Source organism: Rhinopithecus roxellana, chromosome 5 (assembly GCF_007565055.1).
Source record: "Rhinopithecus roxellana isolate Shanxi Qingling chromosome 5, ASM756505v1, whole genome shotgun sequence".
NCBI lineage: Eukaryota > Metazoa > Chordata > Mammalia > Primates > Cercopithecidae > Rhinopithecus > Rhinopithecus roxellana.
This window is the reverse complement of record NC_044553.1, coordinates 81,272,185-81,299,710: the sequence shown is the minus strand read 5'-3', so window position 1 is coordinate 81,299,710 and position 27,526 is coordinate 81,272,185. Positions and strand designations below refer to the sequence as shown.

General features: G+C 37.8%; 1 protein-coding gene across 11 annotated transcripts in view; it reads left to right on the top strand.

Annotated features, from left to right (window-relative positions):
- The window catches only part of SIPA1L1 (signal induced proliferation associated 1 like 1), a 412,564-nt gene that overhangs the window by 228,875 nt on the left and 156,163 nt on the right, over positions 1–27,526 (top strand). The window contains exon 1 of one of the 11 annotated variants that reach the window (XM_030930497.1): positions 2,007–2,052. The exons of the other annotated variants lie outside the window; for them this stretch is intronic. The gene's annotated coding sequence lies outside the window, so the exon portion shown is untranslated. Of the gene's footprint in view, positions 1–2,006; positions 2,053–27,526 lie in introns of those variants that run through there. 11 annotated transcript variants of the gene reach the window in all.

The window sequence follows — 27,526 nt, the reverse complement described above, 5'->3', positions numbered from 1 at the left end:
GTTTCAAGGCAGATTTCTCTTCTGGGGGAAGGTTACTAAAGAGCCTTAGCTAACCACTGTCTGCTTCACTTGGCTGTAACCAGAACTGTAATCAGAAATGGCGTGGAAGGCTGGTGAAAGCCATGGTTGCTGTTGAACGGGCATATGTGCACTTGTAGGTAGTTTGCTGATGAAGGTTTAGTTTGTGAATCTAGATAATCTGGGGCTCTCTTTTATTTCCTGAACCTTTTTGTTTTTGTTTTTTTAGAGAGAGGATTTGCTCTGTCACCTAGGCTGGAGTACAGTGGCATAGTCATAGCTCACTATATACTCAAACCTCCAGGCTCAACCAAGTCCGAGTCTCCTACCTGAGCCTCCTGAATAGCTGAGACTACAGGTGCACACCACTACACTTGGCTAAGTTTCTTATTTTTTGTAGAGACAGGGTCTCACTGTGTTGCTAACAAGGCTGGTCTCAAGCTCCTGGCCTCAAGTGGTCCTCTTGCATCGACCTCCCAAAATGTTGGGATTACTGGTGTGAGCCAGGGCATTTGGCCTTGCTGAAGCATTTTGAATGCATGCAAACTAGCAGCAGATGTCAACATTTTCATTTTCTACTCAATCGTAATTTTCAGCTTTACTTTTTTTTTTTTTTTTTTTTTTTTTTTTTTTTTGAGATGGAGTCTCACTATATCTCCCAGGCTGGAGTGCAGTGGCGTGATCTCAGCTCACTGCAACCTCTGCCTCCCTGGTTCAAGCAATTCTACTACCTCAGCCTCCCGAGTACCTGGGATTACAGGTACGCACCACCAGACCCAGCTAATTTTTGTATTTTTAGTAGAGATGGGGTTTCGTCACGTTGGCCAGGCTGGTCTGGAACTCCTGAACTCAGGTGATCTGCCTGCCTCGGCCTCCCAAAGTGCTGAGATTATAGGTGTGAGCCACCGTGCCTGGCCTTAGCTTTACTTTTTGTAGAGAAAGGCATTAAAATGAAGTTTTTTCAGCTTTTCTTAATAGTATGTACTTTTTATAGATTTCCTCTTGCCCACTGGCATTGGACTCTCCCAGAAAAATTTTATGCCAGGATTGTGTTAAAACATTGTCAAGTATTCATGATTTTATCATTTTATCATTTATGGCGGTAAGGGTCTCATAGAGATGTTATGTGAAATACTGTAACATTTTCTTTACCTGCTAAATAAGTATGGAGTAATAAAAAGAACAACTGTTTTTAAAGCCAAAAGATTTTGACCTAGTTCCTGATTTATCATGAGTATACTTTTAACCTGATCAATGGTTATGAACAGAATAAAAACTTTACTGCATTTTTTTCTACCAAATTAAAATGTAATTCTTAAAATTTCCAAAACCATGTTTTCTAACTATTGAAAAAATAAGAAGTTTAGTTCCCAAAGTAGAATTATATAAACTTTTTTTTTTTGGTATGAAGTTTCACTTCATGTTACTGAACTGGATTTGATATAGAAAACTTGTCCTTGAATAATCATTGAAAAATAGGCTGGGGGAGTGAGACTTTTTCATTAACACACTAAATTTGTGCTCCATATATAAGATATTTGTATATTTTTTAGTGGACTCTGATTATTGTAACTGAATTTAAGGATGCATCTTAAAGACCCTACTGTAATCTACCTACCATTAATGTGTTCATTTGTTTCTTCATTCTACTTACAAACTCCTGTTTAAACTTCATCTTTGATCCAAATATTGTCTACTTTTGGTGACAATTAAATTGTAAGTATTTGTGAGTAAAATTCATATTTACCTATTTAGATTTACTTGTGTCAGGAATGCAGTCATCTGCAAGCATTAGAAAACCTCTCTAGTAGCATAAGCAAAAGGAAATTAATTCTCCCACATACAAAGCAGCCCCAGAAATCAACAATCCAGAGCTGTTACACATGGTCAGTGATGCCACAAGGGACCCTGGATCTTTTTCCTTGATCCTGTTGGTATCTTTCCTCATGCTAGTCTTATGAATGGTAAGATGCCTGTTGCTCTTCTAGGTACCGTGTACTCCAGGAGGAAGAAGGGGGAATAAGAAGATAGCAGGTAAAGACTAGGTGAATCAGTCCGTTTTTATCAGGAAAACTAAAGAATGCTGCAGACCTCTGTTTACTTTTCATTAGTCCTGGTTTAGGACTAATCTCATCCTGACTAGTTACCCCTAAAGCAGTCCATGGCCACAGGGCGAAAGAGTCCGTTAGAAAATTTAGGAAATTCCTGATGTATCTTCTAGGACACTAGGGTGTCCCACACCCACCTGAACAACTTGAGAATCTGTTGTTAGTAAAGAATTGGGAGAATAGGTTATGGGTTAGTTAATGGACTGTGTCATCCTTACCTGCTGGAGTAAAGACAGTATGTATTAGATAAACTTAGAAGCCCTGTGCATTTTGACTCCTTGATTCTTGGTCTTCTGGAATAAATTAGGGATTTTTTTTTCAGCTTCTGCAGATATTCTTCTGTGGTCATACATATCCTGTCATTGTAGGGGATGATTTAGATATTAGGATAGCAAATACTGTGTTTTAGAGACTTCCTTAATATTAACTATATGATGAAATGGGAATTGAGTCATAATACTCTAAAATTGAAATTTGAAAGCTATTTAATGAATTTGTGCTTTCTAAAAGGAGTTCTTTTTAGTGGCTCTCTAGAAGATTAATTTTATTTTATTTGTAATTAAAATGGCTTAAAGATGATTCATTTGCAAAAGACATGGGCAATGATCATCATATATATACATTTATATTCCACTTTTTAGGCTTAACATCATAAAATTTTTCCCATGTAGTATACTATTTTAAAAATTGCTTTGGTGTCACAATGTACTTAATCATTTCCCAGTTATACATTTAGTTCCATTTTGCACTGCTGTTAGCAATGCTGTACTTGCATCTTTATATAGATTATTTTTAATGTTGTATATTACTTTCTTTATATTTTTCATATTTTATAATGTCTTTTGAAGCATTTAGCTGATCACAATCCAATAGCATTGTACAATAGCATCGTACAATCCAATAGCATTAATTCGCAGTGCCCACCAGCAAGATATAAAAATAAAAGTTTTTCTGTCAGTTTCCCCAGTATTGATTATTGGCAATTAAAAATTTTTTTTGTTTATTAACAAGTGAAGAATTACTTTGAGTTTCTTTTATGGCAGTAAGGCTAAATATTTTCTTTCTTTCTTTCTTTCTTTTTTTTTTTGAGATGGAATTTCGTTCACTCTTGTTGCCCAGGCTGGAGTGCAATGGCATGGTCTTGGCTCACTGCAACCTCCGCCTCCCGGGTTCAAGCCATTCTCCTCCCTCAGCCTCCCGAGTAGCTGGGATTACAGGCATGTGCCACCACGCCCAGCTAATTTTGTATTTTTAGTAGAGACAGAGTTTCACCATGTTGGCCAGGCTGGTGTCAAATTCCTGACCTCAGGTGATCTGCCTGCCTCAGCCTCCCAAAGTGCTGGGATTACAGGCATGAGCCACCGTGCCCAGCCCCGGCTAAATATTTTCTAGTTATTTTTTTTCCTCTTGTAAATGGCATTTTCCTGTTCTTGATTAGTCTGTTACTTTCTTAAGTAACACAGTATATTTTTTCACATTGTAAAATGATACATTCTTGTTGTAGAATATTTGTTAGCCATAGATGTCACCTCACAAAGATCTACTATTAATATTTTTTTCTGAATAATTTGTGTAAACTTTTTATGTAAGTAATTATATATTTTATTCATAATATATTTACTATATTTGTCTCAATCTGTGTGCCTGATAGTGCATTAGACTCTTAGGGATACTATGGTCAGTATAACAGGTATCATATCTATGACATCAGAAAAAAATGATACTTTTGTTTATTTTTCCCTAATATTTGTATCATTTCATTTTAGGATATAATAAGTTACCCAGTCTTAATAATAATCGTTTTTTGTTGTTTAAAATAAGTGTGTTTATCAAAAATAGACCCTATAACAAACTTCATGTAGAATTTTATTATTAAATGCCTACTTTGTGTCTATTAAATGATTTTTATACTTTTTTCATGTTTTATTTATGGGGACTATTAACAGATTTACTAATATTACCTAAAACTTCGTTTGTGTACATCGATAATGTATCCAAAGTTGTTATTAAAGTGTTCAGCACATAAGAAATGCTCAATTAATAGAATAGCTTTTTAAGTATCTTGTGTGTTAAGATTGGAATCCTATTTAACCCAGAATTCATTGGATAACCTGCTAGTTTTTGTTTTATTTCATGTTTTGTTATGTGTATTTTTTTCTATTTGTATGGAACATATAATGTGTGACTTCTTAATTTAATCAGGAAATTAAAATCTCAGCTCACTGCAACCTCCGCCTCATGGGTTCAAGCGATTCTCCTGCCTTAGCCTCCCAAGTATCTGGGATTACAGGCACCTGCCACCATGCCTGGCAATTTTTTGGTATTTTTAGTAGAGAATGGGGTTTTGCCATGTTGGTGAGTCTGGTCTTGCGCTCCTGACCTCAAGTGATCTGCCTGCCTTGGCCTCCCAGAGTGCTGGGATTACAGGCCTGGCCCCCTTTCTTGCTTTATTACTGTTCATAGCACTTTGTAGCGTGTCAAAAAATATTATTATTTATTTGTTGTCTGCCTGTTTCCCTAGACTGTAACTCCATGGAAGGCAGGCAGGGACTTTTGTCAGTTCGACCAGTGCTGTAGTCTGGGTACTAAGAATAATACCTGGCATACAGTAGACATACAATAAATATTTGTCTAATTATTGCAGTTCGTTTCAGTTGATTTCTCTTTTACATCTCAATTTTTGTCTTGATTTTATTTTTTACTACTTGACATAAAATGTCGTGTTTTAGTAGAAATACTTCTTTTATCATAGCATCTAGCTTGATGTTTTTCTTCTAAACTTGACAATAATAGTACCTACTTGGTTTTTTTTTTTTTAAACACAATTTTGTTAAATATCTTCTTTAAAATTTTTTCCGTCTTCTTTGGGTTATACATCTTGGATTTTGTATTTTCTTTCTTAATACAAACTGAGGTTCTTTTAATAAGTTAAAGTAATTCGCTTTTGTTTTTACGCTTATATTATTAAGGTGTTTTTTAAAACTATGACTCCTTAAGAATTACAGTCAGTGCCTTTTGATTTATTGGACACGACATTTCCTTTTATATCTTCAAATGATTTTGAGTGTTACATCTGAACTAAGCCACTTCTCATGACCTATTTATCTCATTGCTTCTGTTCTCAATCCTATTATTATTCTGTACTACCTCACAATGCAGTGGATTTTGATTCATTCCTTTCTGCTATAGCACACACAGTCTTCTTTACTGAACTTCTGTCTCCTAGGTTTGTCCTGTTTTACCTCAGAGTTTCAGCTCCACTGTTTTCTCTGTGAAAGTTTTCATAACTCTCAACAACTTTTAGGCAGTTGTCCTGTGTATTCTTATTGCACTATATGTATATTTCCAGGCATTTTCTTCTTATACTGCAGTGTGCTTTCCAGTCATTGGCACACAGAAAGTGCTCAATAGATATTAGTTATGTTTTTCTTCTCATTTTCCTTTTTTATTTTTTAAAGACTGGAGGTCTTACTCTGTTACCCAGGCTGTAGTGCAGTGGCACGAACACAGCTCCCTGCAGCCTCCACCTCCTGGCTCAAGGGATCCTCTCTCCTCAAATTCCCAAGTAGTAGGGACTACAGGCATGCACCAGCATGCCTGGCCAATTTTTATTTTATTTTATTTTGAGATGGAGTCTTGCTATGTTTTCCAGATTGATCTTGAACTCCTGGGCTCAATCAGTCCTCTTGCCTCAGCCTCCCAATGTGCTTAGATTACAAGCATGAGCTGCAATACCTGGCCTTATTTTCCTTCTTAATACTATTTTCTTTTATAACTTAAAGTTATACTCTCTGTACTTTTCTTGGGTATAATGTGCATAAATGAATTTATTTTTATGACTTTTTTCTTCTTATTTTTTTTTTTAAACATACACGGAGCTCTGCTTTTGTTTCAGCAGGTACTCCACTTAGAAATATGCACAATCTTCTTCCTCTTCCTTGATGACCTGACTTCTTATCCTTGGCATTTTCTTTTTCTTTTTTTTCTCCCAAGATGGAGTCTCACTCTGTTGCCCAGGCTGGAGTATAGTGGCGTGATCTTGGCTCACTGCAACCTCTGCCTCCCAGGAGTTCAGGCAATTCTCCTGCCTCAGCCTCCCAAGTAGCTGGGATTACAGGCATGCGCCACCATGCCTGGCTAATTTTTTTTTGGTATTTTTAGTAGAGACGGGATTTCACCATGTTAGCCAGGCTGGTCTCCAACTCCTGACCTTGTGATCCGCCCGCCTTGGTCCCCCAACGTGCTGGGAGTGTGGGAGTGAGCCGCCGTGTCCGGGTATCCTTGGCATTTTCTTTCCTCTTCTTTACCTCTTTCTCCGCTTAGTGTAGCTGTCCACTTAATAGTAAAATAAGTACTAGTTACTTTCACAGGTTCTTATCAGTACTTTTCCATACTTTAATTCCTCACTTAAAGGTACGTTTTTGGTCTTTTCCCTTGCCTTCTGTTTCTGTCCCTACAAAGAGTACTTAGTTTCACATAATCAGATTGGCAAAAATTTTAAGTTGTTGGTGAGAATGTGGAAAAGTGTGTCCTCTTCTGAGGAATGTTGGCTCTTTTCTATTTGTTAATATTTTCTTCTTTTGGAGTTTGTATTTGGAAATTCTCATTTTTATCCTAGTGTCTTGTTTTTAATGTTTATCCTAATGTCTTCCATTCATGTGATCTCTCCAACCATTTTCCCTTCATCCTATTGATCAATTTTTGTCTGTCTTATATAATATAACCTTTTCAGTTGGGTCAGGTGTTGTTTTTGTTTGTTTTCTTCTTAGTAATTTGCTAGGCTTTGGAGACCTTGTCTTACAGGAGACTTGTGAAGTCATTTTCCATATGTGCTCTTAATTGCAGAGATCCTGAATTTGGTTTTGGGAAGGAGGTTGTAGGCCTGCTTGAAGATTTTACCAAAGGTTCCACCTTCCATGAATTTCGTAATCAAGCAAGAATTAATTGCATTTCAAGAATGATTTTGAAAGTATAATCTGTCTATTTTCCATACTAAAGTCATGCAGTAAGAAATATAATAATATAATCTGGAACAAACTCCTTGCCATGTGCTTTAGTGAAGGTGGTAGATTATATGTAGTAGTCATTTGGTTTGTCAAATCCTGTATCATTGCATAAATAAATATCCACATATGGTAAGATTTACTCCTCCTCTAAATATTCTGGCCATGTTTTTATTACTTTCTTACTGATCTCTCATTACTTTTAATAAAAATGATGGGGTGTATGTAATTTCCTGTATGTTACTTCCAAAGTAATTATAGTTTTTGGAAAACTCCTTTATAGCAAATATTTATAAAAAGAAAAATCCTTCCAAAAAATTAACTTCTTATTTTTACGTATTCCTCTAAAGTCCTTGTGCTTTTGCATGTATAAATATATGTTCACAGAATAGAATGTAATATATTTATTTTTAAATTTAACATTATATCTTAAATGTCGGCCATGTTAACTACTAGCCAACTCAATAAGACAACAAAAGAAAAACCTTATTTTGAAGAGGATATGAGTGTCTAGGGAAATTAAAGAGAATCATCAAAATATTAACTCTAATTAAGACTTCAGTAAGATTACTGGATATGAAGTAAATAAACAAAAAAACCCAATAGTTTTGTAGTACGCCAGTAACAGTATATTAGAAAATATGATTACATGAATGATCCTAGTCACAAAATAAAATATTATAATTTACTTTATTATAATCTAGCAGATGCAATGGCCTTATGAATTAAAAGTTATTAAAGCAGATCTAAATAAGTAGGAGCTGTATATGTTACTGAGTGGGAAGTCTCAATATTAAGAATAATTTAAAGTTCCCTAAACTAATTTATAAATTTGTGCAGTTCAAAAACGAAACAACAAAACCAAGAGTGTTTGGCATGAAACTTGACAGAGTGATTCTAAAATTAGCCGAGGAAGTAGAATTAATGGGGTTAGCAGGATGTATTATAATACTGTGGCATTTGAATTGGTGTGGCATTGGCACATGGAGAGAGAAATGCCCCATCAAAACAGAAGAGAGACCACAAAAAGAGACCTCCACATGCACAGGAACTTGTTTTTGACACCATATACAAGTCAGTAATTCAAAAGTGTTGATGGCTGTTTAAGAAGTAATGGTGGGACAGTGTGATAAAAATATAAAAATATATTCCTGTAAATTCTAGATGAATTAAAGACATTTAATCCTATTTTAAAGGAACATTTCTAAACTTTTAGAAGAAAATATGGGAATGATATTGGCGATTGGGATGCCTTTAGAGCAAAACACCCAATTATGAATTTTATCATGTTAAAATTTTCAAATACAGATGTATAAAAAATATACTTTAAACAAAAGTCAACACAAGGTACAGACTCTGAGAATAAACTCAGACATGTATGTCTAATGAAGGGTTAATATCCATAGTATATAAAGAAATTCTACCTTATCAGTAACAATGAAGAAAAAGACCTATTAGAAAAATGGACAGAACATAAGTAAGATCAGTAAACAAATTAAAATTCTCTAATTATCAGGGAAAGCATAGTGAAAGCAACAAGATAATACTTTATATCCTTATATTAGTCATAATTTAAAGGCAAAGCTGTGGCAGCAAGCAGGGCCCCATACATTACTGTGAGTTGTAAAATTGTTACAACTTTGGAGTGAAGTTTGACTTTCTCTAAGGATGTTGAAAGATGCTCCAAATTAAACTTTCGACAGTTCCCATTCTAGAGCTCTCTAGAGAGACTTTTGCATGTTTCTAAAGATGTGAAAGGAAGGTTCCTCCTCTCATTGTTTTTAATAGCAAAAAATTGGAAATCTAGACATAACAAATTCTGGTGTGTACAAAAAATGGAAAAACATACAGAAGCCTTTTATAAAGGATCTATAACTTTTTGTAGCAACATGGAGAAATCTTGATAATTTTTTTTAAGGGAGAGAAAGTTTATGAAGAAAGTAAAGGAATAAAAGAATAGCTGCTCCATAGGCAGAGCAGCAGCATGGGCTGCTCCGTGGAGCATACTTATCGTTATTTCTTGATTATATACTCAACAAGAGGCAGATTATTCATGAGTTTTCTGGGAATGGGGTGGACAGTTTCCAGAACTGAGGAGCCCTTCCCTTTTTAGACCATATAGGGCAACTTCCAGATGTTGCCATGGCATTTGTAAACTGCCATAGTGCTGGTGGGAATGTCTTTTAGCATGCTAATATATTATTATTAGCATGTAATGAGCAGTGAAGACAATCAGAGCTCACTTTGATTGCCATCTTGGTTTTGGTGGGTTTTGGCCAGCTTCTTTACCACAACCTGTTTTATCAGCAAAGTCCTTAAGACTTGTATCTTGTGCTGACCTCCCATCTCATCTTGTGACTTAGAATGCCCAGCCTCCTAGGAATGCAGCGCATAGGTATCAGTCTCATTTTACCCAGCCCCTATACAAGATGGAGTCGCTCTGGTTTGAACACCTCTGACATATTTCTCTCCTCCCTTTTACAAGGGAACCCTTAATCCTAAGGGTTGTAGAGAGACAAAAATCCATCTTTTGTAACTTCTTCAGGCCGAATAGGGGTGGTATTCTTGCCAAACTGTTAGGGTGTCTTGTATCCAGGGAGGAAAGTGTGTCCGGAATTGGTTCCTTCCAGTGGGTTCTTGGTCTCGCTGACTTCAAGAATGAAGCTGCGCACCCTCGCGGTGAGTGTTACAGTTCTTAAAGATGGTGTGTCCGGAGTTTGTTCCTTCAGATGTTCAGATGTGTCTGGAGTTTCTTCCTTCCAGTGGGTTCGTGGGCTCGCTGACTTCAGGAATGAAGCTGCAGACCCTCATGGTGAGTGTTACAGCTCATAAAGGTAGTGCGAACCCAAAGAGTGAGCAGCAGCAAGATTATTATGAAGACTGAAAGAACAAAGATTCCACAGCGTGGAAGGGGACTCCAGCCGGTTGCTGCCTCTGGCTTGGGTGGCCAGCTTTTATTCCCTTATTTGGCCCCACCCACATCCTGCTGATTGGTCCATTTTACAGAGTGCTTATTGGTCTGTTTTTACAGAGTGCTGATTGGTGTGTTTACAATCCTTTAGCTAGACAGAAAAGTTCTCCAAGTCCCCACCCAACCCAGAAGCCCAGCTGACTTCACCTCTCAAGAGGAGCCCAGTTAGAAAGCATCAGTATGGTGAGGGCCATTCACAAGTCTGAGTTCTGACAAAAGGTGATATCCAGAGTCAACCAATTGATGTTGCACTGTTTCCTTTGGGTCAGAGGTCTCCTTAGCATAGTTACTCCTTAGTTCACCAGGAAGATGTTACTGGAAAGAGGTCCCAATCCAGACCCCAAGAGAGAGTTCTTGGATCTTGTGCAAGAAAGAATTTGAGGTGAATCCGTAAAGTGAGAGCAAGTTTGCTAAGTAAGTAAAGGAATGAAAGAGGAATGGCTACTCCATAGACAGAACAGCCAAATCCTAATAATAATTTTGTGTGAAAAAAGAAAGTTGCAAAAGGATATATTCCAAATGATACCATCTATATGAATTTCATAAACACACAGTACTATTATGGGTGCATTTCCATTTTGTAAACATTTAACAAAATGTGTGTGGGAAGAATGCATACCGTCTTTAGGAAGAAAGTTCCTCTGGAAAGGCCAGGAGAAGCATGGGATAGGAAGTTGATATTTTAGCTATATTCGTAATGTTTCATTCCTTTTTGGTATGCAGCAAACTTGACAGATTAATAGTTATTAAGTCTGGATGGTTAGTATGTTTTTGCATGTGTCAAATATTTTACAATCAATAGTTTTCAGTTTTATTGTGTAGCAGTTTCCAGTTAAATATGTTGGATTGAACATGTCCAATTATTTACTTTCCCTCCTCAAGCCCTATGCCAGTGTTATTCAAGGAATATAAAAAAATATATATGAAGACAGGTACGGGGGAAAGACATAGGAACAGATTTGAATGATCAACACCATTTTGGTCACCAGACAGAGGGGCATGAATTTTAATTTAACTAATTTAGTGATGTGAAAAAAGTGGCTTCAATGGCTTTACTGAGGCATTCTGAAAAATGTTGACCCTATGCAACCCCAGGATTGGAGGCCCCCAAGTATCTGGGAGGATTGCACCAAGGGGTGGAATTAGTTTTAGGTAGATACCTGTGGTCCTTTCCCTAACCATAGTGCAGTTATAGAGGCTCTGGAAATAGGAATTATTTGAAACCTTTTTTGCTGAGATTCGTTCCCAGGATGCTGGCAGTCAGATGGGAAATGCAGCCATTCTTCTTCAGAGACACTGAAATGTATCCTAGAAATGAACTACAAATATGGCCTTTGGGGGTCCCCCAGTATAGAAGGGGAAACCCTCTGTCTGATTTAAGAAGGAATGGAGTTTATGGTAATAATATTTAGTGGCTTGTAGAATCACTGGAAAGACTGTAAAACTGAGTTTGAAAAATGGGAAAAACAAGGGAGGCCAGGTAGCCAAGACAACACTCATTCCCACAAGTAGGGTGGTGTGGTGTTGCCCATGAACACTGGATGTCTAGCTTGAGATTGCCACCGTCAGTACTTTCGTGAGGGTGCCAGTGTGCACCATTGGCACTGCTTCTGCCACCACCTTCCTTGTAAATGAATTAGCTTCTTTCTTGCTTTCTTTAGGCACTACTCTTGATTCAGAGTCCAGGACATGCATGTCTCATTGGCTGAGGGGCCGATTGTGTGTCTGCAACCTGTCTGTGAGAAAGGCTGCGTTAAGTAACATTGTGCCATTTTTAGCTTCTGCTATGGAAGGCAGATTTTGTATAAGGAAAGGAGAGGTGATTCCCTGGATGTAGATACAAAGTTTAGAAGATAAGCAGATGTTAGGAAGTCATAGTGTTTTCCCCTCTGTCCAGTTTCCCCAGGTAAACCAACTGGATCTCTACTTAGTCCCTTTCATTAAGTCTACTTTGTAGTCAACAAGTCCTGCCCTACACAGAGCTTCAGTCTGCTATTTTTTTTCTTTTTTCTGTTTTAAAATCCGTTTATCTTTATTTATTTATTTTGAGATGGAGTCTCACTCTGTCACACAAGTTGGAGTGTAGTGGCATGATCTTGGCTCACTGCAAACTCCACCTCCCAGCCTAAAGCAGTCCTCACACCTCAGCCTCTCAGGTAGCTGGGACCACAGGTGCACGCCACTACGCCTGGCTAAAGTTTTGTAGGGATAGAGTTCTGCCATGTTGCCTAGACTGGTCTTGAACTCCTGAGCTCAAGAGATTCAGCCACCTCGCCCTCTCAAAGAGCTGGGATTACAGGCGTGAGCCACCGTGCTTGGCCCAGTTTGCTATTTTAATGCCTCAATTTTAAATACAAAAGGATAGCCAGTTGTAGCAGGCATATTAGCAAAACTTAGCATGTGAAAGACAGTGATGAAAAGAAAACAGAAGAAAAGTAAACTTGGGGAATATATAGATATTGAAGATGAAATGGAAACATAAAAAATTAGTTTATTTGAAGGATGAGAGAAAATACTGCATTCATGAAACAAGAATAGAATGATATTTTACTTTATTTTATTTTATTTTATTTTATTTTATTTTATTTTATTTTATTTTATTTTATTTTATTTTATTTTTTTGAGATGGAGTCTTGTTCTGTCACCCAGGCTGGAATGCAGTGGCACCATCTCGGCTCACTGTAACCTCTGCCTTATGGGTTCAAGCAGTTCTCCCTGCCTCAGCCACCTGTAATCCCAAGTAGCTGGGATTACAGGTGTGCTCCATCACACCCAGCCAATTTATGTATTTTTAGTAGAGGCAGGGTTTCACCATGTTGGCCAGACTGGTCTCGAACTCTTGACCTCAGGTGACCCACCTGCCTTGGCCTTCCAAAGTGCTGAGATTATAGGCATGGGCCACCACGCTTGGCCAGAATGATTTTTTTTAATGGAAGGAACAGAGAACACAAAATTTCTTCAAAATCAAGCCCAAGAATCAATGTGAAAGATTAAATAGTCTGGTTGGAAAATGATGTTTTAAAAAGTCTCTCAAATAACTAAGAGAAAAAGATAAAGAAATGGAGGGTGCAGGAGAAAAAAACAAGAAAGCGTTCAGGAGGCCCAGTATCCAATGAATAGAACATTTACAGAATGAAAGAACAAAGAATGGGAAGGAAAAGGAATTAATCAAAGAGTAATGAAATAAAATTTTACTCAACTGAAAGTTGAGAAGGTCCACTGAGTGTCCAATACAAGGACCATAAAAAGAACAACATGAAGACTACTCCAGTATTAAAGAGATGATCCTAAAAAAATCCAGAAAAGAGCATATAACATATAAAAAAACTGGAATCAGAATATTTTGGGCTGCTCAGTTCCAACAGTAAAAGCTAGAAGTTAATGAAGTGATACCTTTTTGTCTTAGTCCATTTTCTGTTGCTTACAACAGAATACCTGAAACTGGATAGTTTATTTTATTTTTATTTTTATTTTTATTTTTATTTTGTGATGGAGTCTCGCTTTGTCGCCCAGGCTGGAGGGCAGTGGCACAATCTTGGCTCACTGCAAGCTCTGCCTCTTGGGTTCACGCTATTCTCCTGCCTAAGCCTTCTGAGTACCTGGGACTACAGGCGCCCACCACCACACCCAGCTAGTTTTTTTTTTTTTTTTTTTTTTTTTTTGTATTTTTAGTAGAGACAGGGTTTCATCGTGTTAGCCAGGATGGTCTCGATCTCCTGACCTCATGATCCGCCCGCCTCGGCCTCCCAAAGTGGTGGGATTACAGGTGTGAGCCACCGCGCCCAGCCCGGATAGTTTATTTTTAAAAGGAATTTATTTCACACAGATGGAGGTTGAGAAGTCCAAGGTCCACCTGCTGCACCTGATGAGGGCCTTCTTGCTGGTGGGGACTCTGCAGCATCCTGAGAAGGCAGTGCAGGGCATCGCATGCTGAGGGTCTGAGCCTCCTAATGTGCTAGCTCAGGTCTCTCTTCCTCTTCTTATAAAGCTACCAGTTCTACTCCCATGATAGCCCATTAATCTATTAACCCATTAATCTATGACTGAATTAAGCCATTCACAAGGACAGCTCTCATTATTCACTAACCTCTTAAAGGCCCCTCCTCTCAATACTGCCACACTGGGGATTAAGTTTCAACGTGAGTTTTGCAGGGTACAAATATTGAGACCATAGCAACCTTGAAAATTCTAATAGTAAATGTTTTACTATCTGTCGTTTTGTGCCCAGTCAGCCATCAGTCAGTTTAAAGCTAGGCATACCAAGACTCAAAGCTTTTACCACCCACACACCCCTTCTTAGTCAATTACTAAATGAAGAAGGTAGTGGTCCATCCAGTGAGGGAGTGAACCAAGAGAAGAAGAAATGAAATCTGGGAGACATGGGATCCATCCAGGAGAGAAAGGAAGGAACGGTCAGGGTGGTGATTGGTGGGATGTTCCCAGGAATGACTCTTCAGGAGACCTGGAGATCAGCAGCTAGATGGGGACATGAGAAGAGCCCTAGGAGATAGTTCTTCAGGGAAGAGAAATGGAATTGATAAGAACCTGTTGTTTTTGACTGTGTGGAAACAATAACAAGATTTTTTTGCTTCTAAACTTTGTATGTAGGAAAAACTAAGCATAGGTATATAGAAATTAAGCAAATGAAAATAAATGAAACAGTTACTAAGTTCAGGAAAAGTAAAGTAAGCAACTGAGCAAATATAGCCGTAGTAACATATATCCTGATATATATATATAGCTATGTGATATAACTAATATACACACATGTGAACACAAATACATAAATAGGTACATAGAATGGAGCAAGGAAATGGGAGAGACACCTAATGGAAGCGTGCTAATTTCTTATCTTCCACAACAGGACTTCAACAGTTACTATATAAGATTGACAAATGAAAAAGTAGCAATATGAGCCTGTTATTTAGGAATAAGGAAATAGTGAAGGAAACAGTGCTATGTATTGAAAGTGGCTGTTCCTGGGACTGAAGAAGATGGAGTCAAGCAGTATAGGTTTTCCCCACTTTATATGCCTGTAGTACTATTTGCCTTTAACTACTATGTGTATTACTTTGATAAAAACATAAATGAATTAAAAATAAAATAGCATTGCAGTAAGTATCTTTGGATAATTCTTATAGATTGTAAAATCACTTCTCAGTGTTTGTTGTACCACCTGTTTTTCTATTCAAATGTGGTTGACATTTATGATTAAGCCTCTACTAAGGACTAAGTATCCTAAAATCAAATAAGATGCAGTTCCTGGCCCGAAGCACTTACATTTCAGTGGGTGGTGCATCAGAAAACTGAGCATTCAAAATTCACGGTGTGTCCTGTTTGATTGTCTTTTGGGAATCAAGGATGTGGAGAAAGTTTGGGACCTCAAGAGAAAGAGTGGATGTCTACAGCTGCACAAGGAAGGGCAAACCGGCAGAGCTTCTGGGAGCTGAAGGAGGAAAGATGCCTGAGAACTGGGCAGAGGAAAATTCCTCCTGCTTTTGAAAACTATGCTTTTCCAAATGTCGAAATAGAGATTGCAGAGCTCAACAACATGAATATTTTCTGGCTTACCCACCAATGGTTTTTTTCTCCCCCTAAAAGGAAACAATGTCCATTATCTCTAGCGACATGTCTATTTTAACTTTGCCACTGTTAACAGTGATGACTGGCATTTCAGTACTTTTTCCTAATGGGTATAGGGTTGTTTTGATTTGTATGCCTTTGATGCTTATTATACTCAGAACAGTAGATGGGCCTTTTCTTGTGCTTGTGTTCTGTTAAAGAATTTTTCTTAGTTCAACATATTCTTTCTTTAAAACTTGATTTAACTGCAGTGATGCCAGAAAGTTTCAAAAAGACAGCTCCTCACTTTTTCTTGGCAGCAGATATGGTGTTAGAAGGTAATAACACACAGTGAAATCATGATTTATTTAAAGTAGAAATTTTGATTTCTACAACAAAAATCTTGATTTTTAACCACCAGAAATTTCCTGTAGTAATCCCAAGGGATGCTGTAAAAAGAGTAAGATGGGGTAGGGGTGGGAGTGGAAGGGGTGGACAACTTCCTGAAAGAGAACATACCCCAGTGCAATCTTGAAGGAGGAGTAAGAGTTAAAGAGGTGTAAAGGGTGGATAAGAATAAAACAGGAGGAGGAAGGAAGAGAATTATGTGGAGTTGTGTTCCAGCAGAAGTTACCACTTGGCTTCACCTGGGAACCTGGTGCATTCAAGAAATTGTAACTGGTTTCCTTTCCCTTTGACTGGAACTCAGGGTTCAGGGAGCATGGTGGGAAGAGTGTGGAGAGACTGGGCTGTTAACTAGGGAGATTTATCTTGCACTTAGTAAATTCTGACATTACAAAAACAGAGAGGTTATTGTGAGGATTTAAGCAAAAGAGGGTAAGTCTTGTGCTCATATGCACCTTATAAACAGTCTTGAATAGGCAAAGTGATCAGTTTTTAAAATGAACATTATTGCAGACACACAAGACTACATTTTAAGTTCAAACTTACTATTCTAGTTAGAGGATTTATTTTACTTTGTCACAAAAATGAGAAGGTTGGCAAAAAGAAAAAAAAAAGAAGACTTCCACAAGGTTTTATCTTTGAACACTTTATTGGTTTGCATTTTGATTAACTTTTTTCTAGTTTGTTAAGAGTTTAAATGATCAAGTTAATACATTTGTGAGGAAAATCTCACTTAGAAATCAGAGATTTTTAAGTTTAGGGGACTAGATTAAAAATAATTTTATTTGAAAGTTAGGCATAATATGTATGTATATTTGCATATGTGCATAGTTTTTTTAAAAAAAAACCTGGAAGGATGTGGTATGCATTAAAGAAAGATACTTTGTTTGCTCCTGCTTTCATTTCTATTGACAACTTGCCAGAATTATTTGTATAGAGCTTCTATTTTCGGAACCATGATATAAATAAAGGATTCAAAATGTTTCCAGTATGAAGCATTTCATCTACCATTTTTACGTCAGCTTGAATGGGAGGAGGTCCTTTGCTGCTTCTGAGCATAAGCAGATTCTTTGGCTCTTCATCATCCGCCCCTTTGCCTTTCTTTTTCTGGCTCTGTAAATGCTTAAGTTGCTGCGGAAGTGACTGGCCCTTGCGCTGGATCGTTTCTCTCCTCTGCCCTTATCATTCAGTGTCTTACTGTCTGTGCCCCCAGCCCACAGACAGTGCCTGGAAGAATATGTGTACTATGAGGAGTGACTACCACTGGGTTTGGGATTGGGACATGTTGAAGAAGATGTATACTTTTCACTTTTTCTGTACTATTTCAGTTTTTAAAATTTTCAGTAAGCATATAACCCAGATCAAAAATGACTTTGAAAAAGGGCAAAGGAGAGACTTCTGTGGGGAGAAAAATTATTTGAGGGTGAAAGATAAAAATTATTTTGACCATCATTAGTTTGATGGTAATTGTTTTAAATTTCTGGTTTCAGTTGTCTCTCCCTCTCATGCTGTATTAACCACACTGCCTGTTACATTGTCCTGTGAGAATGTTTTTATTTGCTAGGATTTTAAATAGTTGATTCTATTGTGGATTAGTTTATCTTTTAGTTATTCCATTGTGATAGTGCCTTATCCAATTCTGTGTCACTTGTTAAATCTTTTAAAAGATTTGCTTCTTTTTATGCCTGTTTTTCATGCTGTTTTGATACGTGGATTGGGGGGAGAAGGTCAAATCCACTATTTTTCATTCATTACTGTTGTGAAGGCTTTTTAAGAGAGGATGAAGCTGAAACCTGTATTAAATTTTGCTAATGTGGACTTATTTTTGGCATTTCTCCTTCAACACAGATATGTGTGAAATAGCCATGCTTACATTTTAGATTACAATAGAAGTTCTGATAATTTATCAGTTAATTGCTATTCTATTTTAGCTGAAAGCATATAACTCTTATTTCTAGTGATTACATTTCAAGGGTACTAAGCTTAGGTGCTTTCAGGATAAGGATTGAACAGATCATTTCCTCAAGAAGAGCCTGAAAGTCTCACTGGAGAGAGAAGGCCAAACCACAAGGTAGACTGAATCCTGAAATTTCAGTAAGTAGCAGAAAGGGAAGCATTTTTAGAAAGGAGGGTGTCCTGGTATAAGGAACATGGCTTTAGGGATCAGACTCTTGAGCAGTGACCCAGTCTCTTCTGAGCTGCTGGGTCTTCGTGTACAAACTGCAGTAGACAATAGCTCTTTAAAGATTGCTTTAGGGAGTTGGTGAGATAATGAGCAGTGCCTGATGCATACATAACTAGTTACAATGGATGGAAACAGATTATTGAACAAGCATGCTCTGAAAGGTCAGCATGGTACAACAGGCAGGGCAGCACTTCCGGGGGAATGAGGGACTCTGGATGTAAATGTGGGCTTGGCCCTTGCTATTTAACCTTAGGTGGACTTACAGTTTCTGGCTACCACAGGTGGAACATGATGGGCTCAGACAAGGTATTCTTTATAATTTACAGTTTTAAATTTTCAATATTAAATTCTTAATGTGGGCTCAGTCACCTGGTAGAGCTTTATGAAGAGGGCATGGTAGTTTATCTAGGGCAAGCCTGTTTCCTTCTGTTAATATAAGAAGGAAGCAGTTTGCGAGCAGGTGCCAGTTACTCTTGAATTACAGGCCTAAATCAGAAAATAATGGCATGGGCCAGGTGCGGTGGTTCATGCCTGTAATCCCAAACTTTGGGAGGCTGAGGCAGGTGGATCACGAGGTCATGAGATCGAGACCAGCCTGGCCAACATGGGGAAACCCCGTCTCTACTAAAAATATAAAAATTAGCCAGGTGTGGTAGCGGGTGCCTGTAGCCTCAGCTATTCGGGTGGCTGAGGCAGAAGAATCGCTTGAACCCAGGAGGCAAAGGTTGCAGTGAGCCGAGATCGCAGCATTGTACTCCAGCTTAGGTAACAGAGCGAGACTCTGTCTCAAAAAAAAAAAAAAAAAAAGAAAAAAAAATAATGACATGGCAGTTGAGGAGCCACTGAAGGTTCTCAAAGTGACATGAATACCATAGCATTTTTAAAAAGTTAAAGTTAATTATTAATATTTTTTCTCTCACTGTATCCATTTACACGGGATGTAGAAATTCATGCCTGGGTTGGATTGGAGAGGTGGAACACAGGCTGTAAGGGAAACATTTTTTCTTTTATATTTTCAAAGCAGTTTTTCTGCCATAAATTTTGTAACCACTAGCCCAGTATTGAGAGAGAGCCCGCTATATAGTGAGCACTTTTATTTTTTTTTTGAAACGGTCTTGCTCTGTCACCCAGGCTGGAGTGCAGTGGTCCGATGGCAGCTGATTCCAGCCTCAAACCCCCGAGCTCAAGCAGCCCTCCTGAATAGCTGGGACCACACCACCACGCCTGGCTAATTTTTTTTATTTTTTATTTCTCCAAGACAGAGTCTTGCTCTGGCACCCAGGCTGGAGTGCAGTGGTGTGATCTTGCCTCACTGCAGCCTCTGCCTCCCGGATTCAAGCAGTTCTCCTGCCTCAGCCTCCCAAGTAGCTCGGATTACAGGCACACCCTACCATGCCTGGCTAATTTTTGTATTTTTAGTAGAGGCGGAGTTTCACCATGTGGGGCAGGCTGGTCTTGAACTCCTGACCTCATGATCTGCCCACCTTGGCCTCCCAAAGTGCTGGGATTACAGGCGTGAGCCACCGCTCCCGGACTTTTTTTTTATTTTTTATTTTTTAGTAGAGACAAGGTCTTGCTTTGTTGTCCATGCTGGTCTCAAACTCCTGAGCTGAAATGATCCTCCCTCCTCGGCCTCCCAAAGTGCTGGGATTACAGTTGTGAGCCACTGAACCTGGCCTGACCATTCCTTTACCTCTCTATGCTCTTTCTTCATTCATAAAATGGAGATACAGTTAACCCTTGAATAATGCAGAGGTTGTGGCACCAAAACTCCCACCCGGCATGCAGTTGAATATTTGAGTATAACTTTTGATTCCCCCAGGACTGGACTAAGAGCCTAGTGTTGACCAGGAGCCTTACTGATAATATGAACAGCGAATGAACACATAGTTTGTATGTTATATGTATTATATAGTGTGTTCTTACAGTAAGTAAGCTAACAAAGAGAAAATGTTATTAATAAAATCATCAGGAAGATACATTTGCAGTACTTTACTGTATTCGTCAGTACCGTAAATTTACTTCATCTGTCTGACGTGGCAGGCAAGTGCAGCTGCAGACTTCAATCCATGGTACAGATCAAACTATCGAACTCTTTCTTATAAAATCCTGACTTTGCTTCTTGGGAGCACTTTTAGCATCACTAGTGGCACCTCATATGGGTCCCATGGTGTTATTTGGGGTTAACGTATTTTACTAAGCATGAAAAATACACCAGAACCATGAGAGGTCACTTTTTACTCTGACATGGAGTTTGTCTGGAGAGGATTAGTTTTTAATCGGAGAATTGTAATACTTGAGCTCACCACAATAGCAGCAGGATATGGCTATGAAATTATTTTAGGAGTACAATATGTATTACAATTAATTGTATGCAGCTATGATTGAATATTACATCTTTACATTTGTTTACATTTTTCTCAGCTGTAGACTGCACCATTTATGATCTTTCTGTGCATAAGTTGTGATACATTTTAGTGCCTATGTATCTTCAATGGTAGTAAATGATAAAATAGACTAATATCTGCATGTATTTTATGCATTCATGACATTCCTAACTTTTTATTGATTTTTTCTATATATTTCTAGGCTATGTAGTTTTTTCAATTTGTCACAATTCTCCAAAATATTTTTTAGTGTATTTGCTGAAAAAAAATCTACAGATAAGTGGCCCTCCCTGTTCAAACCTGTGTTGTTCAAGGGTCAGCTGTACTCCTGGGGTGCTGGTGAGGACTGAAGGAAAGGAATGAGCATGTGTGAGCAAATGAAATGGGTGAGAGTCCTGCTGTCTTAGATCCCTTGAGGGAGAGAGGTTATGCTCAGAGATAACGGTACAGTCAGAAAGACACAGGAATCGTCTGCAGTCTGTATTTAAGGACATGCTAAGGCAATGGGGAGTGATTTCAATTTTTTTCTTTTACGTTCTAGGTTCTTGGGTGGTATTTCAAAATCTGCTAAGGGAAATGCGCTTACTATTGATATCAATCATGATTAATAATAGTTTGGATATTATGTTCGTCTATTGTTCTTATGCTCCTTTCTGCTTTTTTCCTGAGCTAAATTTAAACGTGTTTTTTCAAGTGCAGTTTCTTAAATTCTTTTTGGAACATAAATATTCAAGTAAGAAAACTGCGATATCCTTAATAAAGCCATTTGTGGTGCTCCTTCCTACTGAGCCCCCGCCCGTTTCCTACACACTTGTCTTCTTTTTCCAGTTAGATAATAGAGACTTAAGGGTAGAGATGATTCCCCTGTGTCACTGACAGTGACTGTCTCAAATCGCCAATGTTAGCAGCCTGAAAATCTGTCTTAGAGATGCAGATTCTCTGCTGCATTTTTTACAGAGTTCATTATATGTGGATCAAAGGCAATTTTCATGGCTTATCTAATGTAAATCTGACTTCATAGCTTTCCCTTCTGCCCTCAAAGAAGAAAATCAGTACTACCAGATTCTTCTTCCCCAGTATGCAATTCCTTGAGCCATTGATACCATGTAGCACTTTAGTGAAGCTCTCCAGGGTGTTGGTGTGAGTCCACATAGAGACATTCTTCAAATTTAGCTTCAATCCTGCAGAAGAAGGACTGTGAAAAGGACAGAATATACATAGGAAGGTAGATGTTTCCCAAGAAAGGGGAACTAATGATGGCAACTTGTGCTCTGTTTGGGTACCTTCATCTGATGTTCCTAGGTCACTGCAGTCTTGGGACGGGACAAGGTGAAGGCTTCTGGGCACAAGGGTACTTTTATGTCAGTATTAAATATAGGGAAAGCATCTGTAAATGAGGAAATATAAGCAATTGTGTTAATCATCTATGTGAAATAATTATTCAAATCCTATAAATACTGCTAATCTTATAATCTTTAGTACTTTCATTTTAATTAGGGGATTTAGCACAAGAACATCTTACAGGACAGACCTGACATCTGTTGGATTGTTACTTTTTTGGTGATTTGAATGGTTGGAGGTTTAACAAAGTATAGTATCTTAGAATTAGTATTTAAACGTGTGGTCATCATACCGCGTTCCCAGATCGTATTTTATATTTTTAGCAACAGAAAGATGGGTTGTTTTCTCATAAGTTTTGTTTCTGATTATGAAAGTGACACATGTTCATTTCAGAAAATAAAAAATATAGACAAATACAAAAAAAAAAACAAATTGTTCATAATCAAAAGACAAACATTGTCAATTATTTGGTGAACTTACTTTGCCCTTTTAATCTGCCTGCCTGCCTATCTATCTATCTATCTATCTATCTATCTATCTATCTATCTATCACATATCCAAATTTGTAATGTATATTCAGTTTCTTTTTTATCCTGTATTCTTCTGAAATATGGACCTGCTTGTCCCCATTTATGTTCAATAGGATGGATAGTATAAAATGTTTGATTGATTTTTTTTTTTTTTTTTTTTTTTAAAGTGAGTCCATGGTCAAATCAGTTAAGAAATTTCTTCGTTTAACAAAATTGGTGGTGGTGGTGGTGGTGTTTTCTGTTTTTTAATAAAAATAATGGGAACTCACTATGTTACTCAGGCTGGTCTCAAACTCCTGGGCTTAAGAAACCCTCCCACCTCAGCCTCCCAAAGTATTGGGATTGCAGGCGCAAGCCACTGTGACTGCAGGTTTCTTGGAGGCTTTAATAGACCAACATATATCGAGATGTTTACAGAATGCTTTTTTGTGGGTTACTTGAATTTGAGCACAGTTTGGGAAAATGGACAAGCACTTACTTCATGTGCTGGTTATTTACTGGTTGTCCCAGGGCATCTGTTTCTCACACTTGTCTTTCCCCAGATATATTTGGTAATAAGTTATTTAATACCAGATTTGATTTGATAATCAGTTGTTCAATTTACAGTATTGGGTGAATTAGTTTTTTTAATGTATTTTAAATGTATAGTAGTTGTATTTTATCATACAATTATTATGATAAAAACACTCATTTACTTCTTCGGTCTCATCTGGTCTCTTGATATCCTGATGGCAGGCATGGAAACTCTCAATGCCTGCAATGAGTTAGTGAACTTTTGGTTTGTTTTCCTTTAAAGTATTATTATAATTTATCACACCTCAAGCACTATTTTCCGCTAATAATTCTGTTTCACTTTTACCTTTCTACTTACTACCTTTTAGTCCTTCTGCCCTTCCTACTTTAAGCTCTTCCAGCTTAGGTCTTTGGTATTTTATTATGTGCTTATTGCATGAGATTAGTCATATTTAAATATAAGAGATAAACATTGACATGTACTTCTGTACTTCATTTTGCCAGCTATTGAATCAATTTACTACTTACCAATTATTCCACCATGGGTTGGGTGTACTGGCTTACTCCTGTAATCTCAGCACTTTGGTAGGATCCCTTGAACCCAGGAGTTAAAGATCAACCTGGGCAACATAGCAATACCCTATTTCTACAAAAAAATTTAAAAATTAACCAAGCAGGCCAGGCGCGGTGGCTCACGCCTGTAATCCCAGCACTTTGGGAGGCCGAGGCGGGCGGATCACGAGGTCAGGAGATTGAGACCATAGTGAAACCCCGTCTCTACTAAAAATATAAAAAAATTAGCCGGGCGTGGAAGTGGGCACCTGTAGTCCCAGCTACTCGGGAGGCTGAGGCAGGAGAATGGCGTGAACCCGAGAGGTGGAGCTTGCAGTGAGCTGAGATCGCCACTGCACTCCAGCCTGGGTGACAGAGCGAGACTCTGTCTCAAAAAAAAAAAAAAAATTAACCAAGCATGGTGAGGCACGCTTGTAGTCCTAGCTACCCAAGAGGCCAAGGTGGGAGGATCACTTGAACCTGGGGGTTCAAGGCTACAGTGAACCATTATCATACAACTGAACACCAGCCTGGGTGATAGAGCAAGACCCTATCTCAAATAATAATAATAATTATTATTATATTTATTATAATTAATATATATTTGTTATTTTATATATTATGTTTATATATTATATATTAATATGTTATATATAATTATATATTAAATAAAATTGAATATATTATAATTAATATATAATATAATAATAACTATTATTATTCCACCATGTAACTTGCTCCAGCATTCTTTATTCTGTCATTCTTCTTCTGCCCTCAAGCTTTCTGCCAAACTTTTGTGTTCTTTCCTTTACCTTCAGCTATACAAACTATATTCAAGCTTAAGAAAACCTTTGAAGCATAACCTTCTGAACTTTTTTCGTTAGGAGGGTGAGTGGGAAGAAAATGTGATTTTCCCTTTTGATCCTTCCTCTGTCCAAACAGGCACATTTTAAGTTGTTTTCTTATCTCTAAATTTAAATATGGCTTTATCATGTTACATGTTTTGTATCTATAACTTTTGTATTCACTTTGTTAATTTTGCCACAAGGTTTGTTGACTCCACTTTGTTTCCATCAGTGTCATCCCCTTCAGAGAGTGAACATTGGGAGAGCAGGAACTAGATTTATCAACTGTTTTTCTCAACTCTTCCTGCTTTTTGTTGAAGGGAGAATACGGAAATGAAAGGAGGTAGAAATTCCTTTCTAAAAAGTTGCATGCTAATTCATAAATCTTAAATTATCCATGGCTTGCATTAAGATGTGTTTCAGGCTAACTTGAAAGAGTGAGCCATCCCTTCTGTCTGAGATGCGACTTTTATGTAATGTGAGTGGAATTCAGGAAAGCCAAGAAGGGATGTAAAGAAAATAGTTTGCTTTATTTGATTATCTTAGCTCATCTAATATTCAAGTACGGTGAAGTTATATTTCTGTTTTTAAATAGTGTTCTATTACCTTCTGAAGTAAGAATATTTATAGGCATTCTAAGCCTGTGTGCACAACTTCAAAAACTATTTCTATTTATTTTTTTTTTTTTAAGAGCCTGGGTATTATTACCATGTTACCTAGGCTGGTCTCAAATTCCTGGGCTCAAGCCATCCGCCTGTCTTGGCCTTCTAAAATGCTGGGATTACAGGCACAAACCACTGTGCTGGGCCTGGACATTTTCGTAAATACTTCTGTAGTGTATATCTCTGGATTATTGGGGCATTTGAATAGTTATTCATCAGCACAGTTCCTTCTGTTGCCCTGAAACATTGAGAACTGGTGTTGTATTTTAGGCTATACCAATTAAAGAATCTCAGAAGATCTCATTTTGGAATGTGAAAGTATTTGATGAGGAATGCTACATCTTTCTGGTGACGCTACCATATTGCACTGTAATTCTTTCACAACAGGAACTGTAGTGTTCCGCCAGCCCCACCCGCTTCCCACATCTTCTTGTGTAACCTTTAAGTCGCTCTTTATGCCCTTGTCACGACGTTGTTTCTTTCATTCTATTCCTTGAATTACTGTGCTCCCTTCCTTACCACTTAATCATTTCTTGAAAAAAAAATTTTTTTCATTATTCTGCTTATTGATTAATTCATTATAAGATAGGCAAATAAAGAAGATATCAAATGAGCATCTACCTCTATTTTATCTGTAGTTTAGTGGAGAAGATCATAACCAGAGATTTGGAGGTAACAGCATAGAGATGATATTTAAAGCTGCAGGCACCTACAGTATCACCAGACAGAGTACTGGTTGCCATGCAGATTTCCAGCAGGTAACTTAATTATTCTGCCCTTGTTCAGCTGCACAGACAAATGTGATCCAACCCAATCAACACTCTGCTTTCCACAGTGATATTATTACTCCAGTGGACCCATGCTTCTGTCTCATCCTAATACACTTAGTGCTCACATGCATCCTGATAGAAATGCCCTTTATACCCCCTTCCAGAAATATGAAAAATGGTAAGAGAAATAAACCATAGACACCACCCTGCAATCACTAGCTTTTCAGTGGAACTGAACTGAAGACTGAACTGAACTGAAGACTGAAGACTGAGTAGTGGGCAAAAAGAGGCAACAGAAAATGAAGAAGCACATGGTTATCACAGAGGTCCAGAAAAGAGAGGTTCAGGGTGGAGGATGGGTTCGGGAGTGCAGATGCTTCACAGAGCCAGAATGACAAGGGCTTTTTAGCAATCAAGAGGTCCCATGAGAGGTTCCATTTTCAGCATTCTCAGGGACTTGATGTTCTAAATGACTGACCTACTGTGTTACAACTAGTCCCACCAGGAGATAGTTCCTGTTATTAAAGAGCTTACAATCAAAATGGAAAGTATGTAGGAAGGAGGCATGACCCATGCATCCCCTGTCATCTTCTTGCTTCTCTGTGTCTCCCCGCTACACCTGGAGCTTTCCTTGAAGGAGGGACTGTTGGATGTATGGTCCATGCTCAGAAGACACTACAGAAACATAGGGGGTGGTTTAGAAGACAGGAGGAAGCATTTCTTCTGGAAGAATGGTGGGTTAGGTTGTGAGAGATGTTGAGTTGATGAAAATACTTTCAACTAGTTGAATTGAACTCATTAAACTAAACTATGGGCCCTCTAGATAGAATTAGTGTTCTAGCTACATGGATCTACCATAGACTTAAATAGTATCTAGAGCTGTAAAATTAAACATGTAATAAGAAAAATTTTTATATAGCCTGCTCTTTCAACAGATGGAGGTGACAAGCTGTGAATTCGTATTGCTCTTCTGTTTAATTCTATTGCTTTTTACCATATTGGTACTTAGGTTTGCTGATATTTAAGAGAGTTGCTAATCGTTGTCAACATAGGTTTGCTGTTTCAGCCTACCCTGAGGAATAGATGTTAAGGCATTATTTATCTGTCATCATGTGATACACATCAATGGACAGCATTATTTTTGACTGGTAGTTTAATAAGTGCAAAGCATGTATATTTCCATATATACTAGTCAGTGCCCAAAGTTTATATTGTACCCCAAAGGGGTTTGATGCCATAAATAAGAATGAGAAAAGGGAAAGAGGGAGGGAGATGGAAAATGAGAGGGAGAAAAAAAATACAAAGAAAGGAAGGTCCTTAAGACTGAAAAAAACCTGTTATTTAACATAATTGCCCATCTTGAACCTTATCAGTTTTTACAGGCCATTAAAACGTGGCTTCTTTCTCTCCCATGTGCTCGTCTATATTTTGAAATGAAGAGAAAACATTGAGTCGTTGTTATATAATGTAATGGGAGTCTTGAAATTTCTTTTGAATTGGTAAGAAATTTTTATATTTAAAAATAAGATTTTATAAACTCATTAAAAATATTGGAAGTATATGAGATGGTTTGGAAGAGAAATACTGATGATGGAGACTGAGCATTTCCAAGTCAGTTTTATTTCTTGTATTTTACTGCCAGCTTTTAGTTTCCTCCTATAATGGAAATTACTT